The sequence below is a fragment of the Callospermophilus lateralis genome, unplaced genomic scaffold (genome assembly GCF_048772815.1).
Source record: "Callospermophilus lateralis isolate mCalLat2 unplaced genomic scaffold, mCalLat2.hap1 Scaffold_45, whole genome shotgun sequence".
Lineage (NCBI taxonomy): Eukaryota > Metazoa > Chordata > Mammalia > Rodentia > Sciuridae > Callospermophilus > Callospermophilus lateralis.
The window spans coordinates 3,768,006-3,776,055 of record NW_027514398.1 but is presented as its reverse complement, the minus strand read 5'-3'; the positions used below and the strand labels follow the sequence as shown (position 1 = coordinate 3,776,055).

General features: G+C 45.2%; 1 pseudogene; it reads left to right on the top strand.

Annotated features, from left to right (window-relative positions):
- The first annotated feature begins 203 nt into the window (after positions 1 to 203).
- LOC143388917 (semaphorin-4C-like) lies at positions 204 to 4,690 on the top strand (annotated as a pseudogene).
- Positions 4,691 to 8,050: the final 3,360 nt, after the last annotated feature.

The following is an 8,050-nucleotide window of genomic DNA, read 5'->3' as shown; positions in this document are numbered from 1 at the left end:
TTAGAATAAATCAATTTTGATAGGTACAGCCACTCTGGAAAGCAATATGGAGATTCCTCAGAAAGCTTGGAATGCAACCACCATTTGACCCAATTAAACCACATGGTATCTCATCAAATAGTGTGCCCCCAGGCCTTCCCAACCCCCATCAGGATCAGCAAGCTCTCTGTTCCCTTCTATGGCACTTACTGCATTATGCCATGATGAAGTACTATGGGACTCCCCCCAAACATACCCATGTACTTGAGCTTAAACACAGGGACACTCTATGAGCTGCATTCCCAGTCCCTTTTCAAACTTTATTTACATACAAGTTCTTACTACATTGCAAGGGCTGGCCTTCAATTTGTAATATTTCTGCCTCAGCCTCCTGAGCGACTTGGAAGACAAGTGCCAGGGCTCCTTGCTGGTGGCTAGGGGCTTCTGTCCTCTACTGAAAGAAGCTTCCGGAGGATGAGGATCAAGATTTCCCACAGGGTATCATCCTTCTCTGCATCTACTTATGACATTACCATATTCCTTGTCCACTAGATCTTCTGGGAGGCACCAGCTGAGAAGAAGATCGAGTGTACTGAGAAAGGGAAGAGCAACCATGTGGATGCTCAGGCACTCCTGGCCTCCTGGGCCTCACAGGGCACTGTTCCCTGGAGTACTGTCACTTGAGGGAAGACCTCTCTTTAGCCTCAGCACTAGTGGCCCTCACCTAGGGGTCTCACTGACTGATCCCTTTATCCCCAAGATGGAGTGTTTCAACTGCATCTGCTTCCTGCAGCCTTACAACACCTCCCATCTGTATGTCTGTGGTACCTACGCCTTTTAGCCCTAGTGCACCTACATTGTGAGTGCTGCCCCACCCTGGCTGCCTGCCAACCTGGCTTCCAGTATGGGGTCCTGCCCTCATGCTCATCTTTCTGACTGGCTCCCTCTGCCTCTAGAACATGCTCACCTTCACTTTGGAGCATGAAGATTTTGATGATGGGAAGGGGAATTGTCCCTATGACCCAGCTAAGGGCCACACTGGCCTTCTTGTAGGTGAGTGGATGTGCCTGTTTTGAGTGAGTCCCTTGGAACTTGACACACTCTGGGGTGTCTACACCTTGTTTATGGCCTGACTATGCTTCCATTTCCCACAGATGGTGAGTTGTACTCAGCCACCCTCAATAACTTCCTGGGCACCCAGCCTGTCATCCTCCAGAACATGGGGCCCTATCACCCCATGAAGGCAGAGTACGAGGCCTCATGGCTCAACAGTGAGCAGGGAGAAGGACTGGGGAAGCCCAGGGTGGGAAACCTGTGAGGTCCTTGTCACCTCATGACTGAAACTCCTTGCCTTGCTGCAGGGCCCCACTTCATTGCCTCTGCCTATATCCCTGAGAGTGTGGGGAGCATCACAGGGGATGACGACAAGGTGTACTTCTTCAGTGAGACGGTGGTGGAATACGACTGCTGTACCAAGCAGCTGCTGACCCAAGTTACCCGTGTCTGCAAGATATTGAGCCCCCAGCATGAGCCCTGGGAACCCTCTGGGCTGGGCAGCGGCTGACCCAGTGCATCCCCTTGATATCTGCCAGAGTGACGTAGCCGGTGCACACACACTGCAGAAGAAGTGGACCAAATTCCTGAAGTCACAGCTGGGGTGCTCAGTGCCCAACCAGCAGCTCTATTTCAACCAGTTGCAGGCTGTGCACACCCTGCAGGGTGCCTCCTGGCACAAGACCACCTTCTTTGGTGTATTTCATATGTGATGGTGAGTTGGCCAGGAATGCTGGGGTGGGGATGAGCAGGTGTTCAGGTCAAGGGCAGTATGTGGGTGGAAGGGCCTGAACCATGCTGTCCTATAGGGACATCCAAGTGTTCAGTGTCTGGAACACTGAGTACTTGCCCCTTTTAAAGGCCCCTGGGAAAAGTAGGCAAGGCCCTGCCTGGTGGTACCTTAGATCTGCCTGCTGGTATATTATTCTGCCCATGAGCATTTTCTGCTGATCCCTACATTCCTGCAATCTCTGGAGCTGGGGTGAGATGTTAAGGTGGGCATCGGACCTGACCCTTGAGATCCCTCTCTCATTGCAACAGGGGTAATGTGGACCTTTCATCAGTCTGTAAGTACCAGTTGGAAGAGATCCAGTGGGTGTTCCAAGGTCCCTACAAGGAGGGGGACATGGTGGGGAATCAGCAGGTCAGGCCCAGAGCACCACTGGGGACTAGGCAGAAACCCACCCTGGGTTGCTTGAGGAAGTGCAGAAGTGGGGTCAATACACTGACCCAGTACCCAGCCCCCAGCCTGGTTCAGTGAGTCCTTTGGGCAGGAAGTGTTCCCTGTCAGTTCCAGTGGCCTCCCACCAGCTGATAGCTCCCGTGTCCATACCCCTACCCCCACAAGTGCATCAACAAATGGCACCATCACCATGGTCACACCAGTTCTCTGGAGCTGGCTGACAGAACCCTCATCTTCATCAAGAAGCACCCACTGATGGACGAGCAGGTAGAGCCTTCATGGGGCCAGCCCCCGCTCATGAAAACACCAACTTCACCCACCTGGTGGCTTACCAATTTACAGGATTTGACAAAGCCACCTATACACTGCTGTTAATTGCACAGGTAGGTAAGCTCTTGGGTGTGTCTAGGGCTGGGAGACACCCAAGAGTCTCATTCCCTGTCATTGACACTCCCTTCTCCAGACTTTTCCAGGAGGTGGCTGGTTGCTCAAGGCTGTGATCTTGAGGCATGGGGTCCACCTGATTGAGGAACTGCAAGTGTTTGATAAGTAAACTGTGGAAAGCCTTGTGCTGTCACCAAGCAAGGTAGCTAATTAGACTCCATGCACTGCCATTGCACCCACTCCACCATCCCCAAATCAGGTTGGCATGGTTGGCCAGTTCAGCACACCTAAGTCAGCTCAGGGCAAGCCTGGGAAGTCAGGGTGTGTGCTGACAGGATTGGCACTCCACAGGAGCATTATGTATACCCTGGTCCCTGCAGGGCTGCATCCCCAGAATTAGTCCTGGAGAAAACTCATGTTTTTTTTAGACACCTCTATGTGGGTCCAGGACTCTGCTTACAGCCTCCTCTCTGATTCTCTCCATACTCGCCAGACTTCCCCAGCTTTGACATGTTTATGGTGCCCTCCCAGCATTGGTTTCTGCCTAGTCCCCAGTGGTGCTCTGGGCCTGACCCGCTGATTCCCCACCATGTCCCCTGAAGTGTTGTCTTTTTCCTTAACCCTCATAAACATTTGCAGCATCCTCTGGATGATGATTTGTTTGCCTTTTGCAGCTATTATCACTTAAAATTGTTCCCCAGCACATGGAGTAATGGCAGAAAGAATATGGGGTTGTGTAACCATTCAGATTGGCAGTTACCATTCAAACAGAGAACACCTTATGCTGTTCTGGTGCCATTGTGAGAGCCAAGGGCACTGGAGGAAAATGTTTCATGCCTTCTGTGTGTATAGCCTCCCTGTTTTCTTGAGACTTGCACCTTGCTTTGCAGTGCTGTCTTCTGCCTCTTCTTCATGTGGGCACCTCTCATGCTTGTGCTCCTTGGAGTCTGAGCAGCCCTGGGATGCATGTGGCCCTACCAACCCTCTCACTCCTCTTCTCCCACAGAAGCTGCTCTTTGCTGGCTCCTGCTCTCAGTTGGTCCAGCTGCCCCTGGCAGACTCTGTGAAGTACCACATCTGTGCAGACTGTGTCCTTGCGTGGGACTCCAACTCTGCCTGGAGCATCAACACTAGTCACTGTTTGTCTGTGGCCAGCTACTCTGGGTGAGCTGGGTTCTGCAAGGGCTGGGACCAGGAAGGTGTGTGGATACGGTGGTTGGAACCACACTTCTGATACCCCTTTCCTCTGCCAGATCTCTACTTGTTCAGAACATGGGGATCTCAGATACCATAGGCTTTTGTGACCTTCATGGCACTAAGAAAGGTGAGCTTTTTTGTGTTCCCCTCCACTCCAGATGGGCTGTGGTCCTTAGGTGGATTTTTCACATCACACCTCCCTGGCCCTTGGTCTCTTGCACTGACTCTGCTACCTTCCCTCTCTGTTCCTACAATCAGGTGAATGCTGAAAAACATCACAATGGTAGTGGGCACAGACTTGGTACTTCCCTGTCCCTCTCCTCCAAGTTGGCCTATGCGCGCTGGATCTTTGAGGGCCAGGACCTACCTGCAGACGAGCCAGGCTCCATCCACTATGATACCCGTCTCCAAGCCCTGGTGGTGATGACTGCCCAATATCACCATGCTGGGGCCTAAACTTCTTTTCAGAAGAGTAGGGGACATGGCTGGCTGTTGAGGGGTACCTTGTGGCTGTGATAGTGGGCCCCTCAGTGACCTGGAGGTTCAGGCCCCCATGGAATACCTATGGCTTATGTGGCTGGCTGTGGTTGTCCTGGGGGCTCTGTGCCTGGTGTTACTGGTTCTTCTGGTTTGGTCGCTTTGCCAGCAGCTTCAGGAAAATCTGGAAAAAGATATCAAGGCAGCAGAGAAGACCCTGTTGTACCCGCTGGAGTTGCTCAAAGAACACATCAGTCCCCTTTCCAGCTCAGAAACAGAAGAGTAATTTTGAGATCCTGTTGGATACTAGTAATTGGATGGTCCCCTCTAGAGTGTGCCTGGACACGCTGGGACCAGCTTGGAGTTGGGTCCCTATCTGTACCTCCTGGCATCCAAGGCCAGCCCCTGCCTTCTTGAACACCTCTTTCTAGGGCCCTCAGGAGCGGGCCTAAGGGCCTGTGATATTGTTTAGAGACACTTTTGGTTGTTAAAATGGCAGGTGTTGTCTACATCCTTTCATGCCCAGGTCAGCTCCCACCCTAAGGACTGTTCTGGCTCAGAAGTTCAGTTGTGCTGATGTTGAGAAAGAAAACTTGGCCTGTCCAAAGCAGGGCCCTTCCCCTCCAGGTTGCTCTGACACACCTCTCATCTTGCTCTCCTCAGAACACTGTTGTCACCTGACTCCATTTTGTTTCTTTGTTTATGTATTTTCTAATTCCACAATGATAAAGATCTTTTTCAATTGTATTGTGTGAATTATTCCTCCTTCAAATGATACATTTTCTCTGGGGTCATTTTGCTTTATTCAGATGTATTCTTTTTTGTACTGGGGACTGAATCCAGGGTTGCCACATCCCAAGCCCTTTTTTATATTTTACTTACAGACAGCATCTCCCTGAATTCCTTAAAGCCTCACTAAGTTGCTGAGATTGTCCTTGAACTTGCGATCCTCTGCTATCAGCCTCCAGAGCTGCTTGGATTACTGGTGTGCACCAAAATATGTGGTTTAGTTGTTTAATAACAGATTAATAGTTTTTTTCAGGGAGAAAGCTGTCCTTTCCTGCCCCTACTCTAGTTATAGTTTAACTAGTCATAAATCTCTAGAATGACAGGTTGTTGTTGTTCAGTCCTTTGGAAATCTCTTTTATCTGCTTGTGTCTGCAGCAGTTGTTAAATCTTCTGTTAATCTGATTATTGATCTTTGATGCATAATGTTCTTTTGGGTTTCTTTTAGATGTTCTCTTTTTTATTTATATTTTAATTATTGTTATATTATTTTTGGTTTTTGGTACTGGGGATTGAACCCAGGGACACTCTAACCCTGAGCTACATTTCCAGAATTTTTTTTTTATATGGAGTCAGGTTCTCACTAGGTTGGTTAGGGCCTTACTAAGCTGCTGAAGCAGGCTTTGATCTCCAGATCTTCTTGCCTCACTCTGAGTCATTGGGATTACAGGCATTCACCACCACACTCAACTTAGATTATAACTTTTAAAAATTGGTATATTGTAAATATACATAATCATAGGATTCATTATGCCACATCTGTGCATGCCCATAATTTGGTCAATCTTATATATAATATTCTTAACTTGGGATTTTTTCTCCCTGGGTTTAATGTAGATTTCAGTCCTATAAATCCAAGTTGATAAGTCAGTGTGTCTGATTTTGTGAGGGAGTTTCTGCTGCTTTTATTATCTTTGTACATCTATTCAAATGGTCCCTTTTCTCACTTTTATGTTTTGTTCCTTTGTTACCTTATCAGGGAGGCCATCCCTGCCCACTGCATTATAGCCCTTCACTGACTTCAGAGCACCTAGCACCACCATAATATATACATACACACACACAGTTTATGCACACAGATATATTTCAGACTAAGCATATATTTATGTATAAAATACACACATATGCATTATTCTTACCTTTCCATAAGCTCCATGTAAGCTCCATATACTATCATGCTGGCCTGTAATCTCAGTGACTCCAGAGTCTCAGTGGGAAGATTGTATGCTCCAAGACAACTTGGACAATTTAGTGAGGCCCTGTCTCACAAAACAAAAAGGGCTGAGGAGTAGTTCAGTAGAAGCACACCCCTGAGTTCATTACATTAAACAAGTTTCTTTAATTTTTCAAATTATTATTTGCCCAAATCTACGAGTTGGAGGTAAATATTGATATTTAGTATTTTATACTCATTTGGGAAGATAATTCTTGACTCTTATTTTATAAGTCAGAAGAACGAAACCAAGCTTAGCTTTTCAAAAATTGGTTACCCTGACAAAAATAAAATTCTAAACTTGCACTTGCTTCCATTCCCCGAATAATATAAAAGAATTGATTTTACAAGAACTACAAGAAACCTGAAATTCTTTGAAGCACCAGTTTAACAAATTTATCCCCACAATAATTCTGAAAATATTAATTTAATTAAGGCAAATAATTGTGTCTTGTCAAATGGGAATACTGGACCTCTGTTTGTTTATTGTTTTATATTCCAAGGGGCTTCCCAGAAATGTACCAATTTAAAATCTTGTTAATTAGCCATTATTTAATGACATAACTATCATTATTTTGGAATACTAAGTATAGTGAAAATAATAGCTGAAGAATATAACTATGCTAAGCAACAATAACTTGGTTTATTTATCCTAACAACAATGTAAATTTTATAAAGAAAGACAAGAATTTAAAAAAAACAATGTTTGTCTGTTTGTTTTCCACAGATACATCACCATGTATCTGTGGAACACAATGCTGGTTAGTGTTCAAAACATTCATTGAATGATTGATTGATGGATATAAAACCAATCTAATCATATGGAGGACCTATTTCCTCAACATTATTGTTAATTTCCTCCAGGTTCCATTGGGAACATAGGTGCTGCTCGTTATTCCTAAAGAAATTGAGATAGAGAACTGGTTAGAAGAGGATATTCGTATCTTCTGAATTTACTGCAAAATAGTTTCACTGATTTACAATAGCTATATAGTGGATGAATAAAGGTATGGAAAGAAATGTTATTTGCTGAGAATGAATAACTCAAGGTGCCTTTCTTTGTTTGGGGCCAAGCTCCAGATAAGACATTTACTTTCCTCAACTAAAAGTACCATGAGGTTTATTCCACAAATATAATTTATGAAGTGATTAACTTCAAATTTATCAGAGTTCATATTTATCTCAAATATATATACAATAAGGAGTTTGTTCAAGGTCAATTTGGACAACCAAGGAAAGAGTACCACCATTGACAAGATGTGAACATAAACTTTTATCCAAACCCATTAGAGTTGCCAGCAACACTGTACTTTTTTTATCACTTTTGATATATTTCTTCCATTGTATGCCCCAAATATGGCTCTACTTATATATGAGGAAAAAGCTATGTCTTTGGATGCTATCTGGGTTAGTAAAAGTTGAATCTTCCCTCTGATAAAATGACTTAAGACTGAACATTGGTTGATTCAAATTAAGCTATAACCATGGGCCAATAACATCAAGAGAGTCTCCCTATCACATGTTTCTATGCTTTTGGTACTCATCAGCATCTAATAGGATATCATTACAGGGAGAGAAGTCCTGTTAGTTTGAACATATTTTGATCACTATACCTGAAAAAAAGATATGATCACTTGTTTCTTCTACATCACAGGACATGATTTTTCTTTCAACCTACCTAAACATGTCCACATTTGCTTATGGTTTCCTTGTTCCTGAAATGTGTGATTCTAGAATTTAGCTGTGCCTAGTAATGGGACACACTACCAATGGAAAGA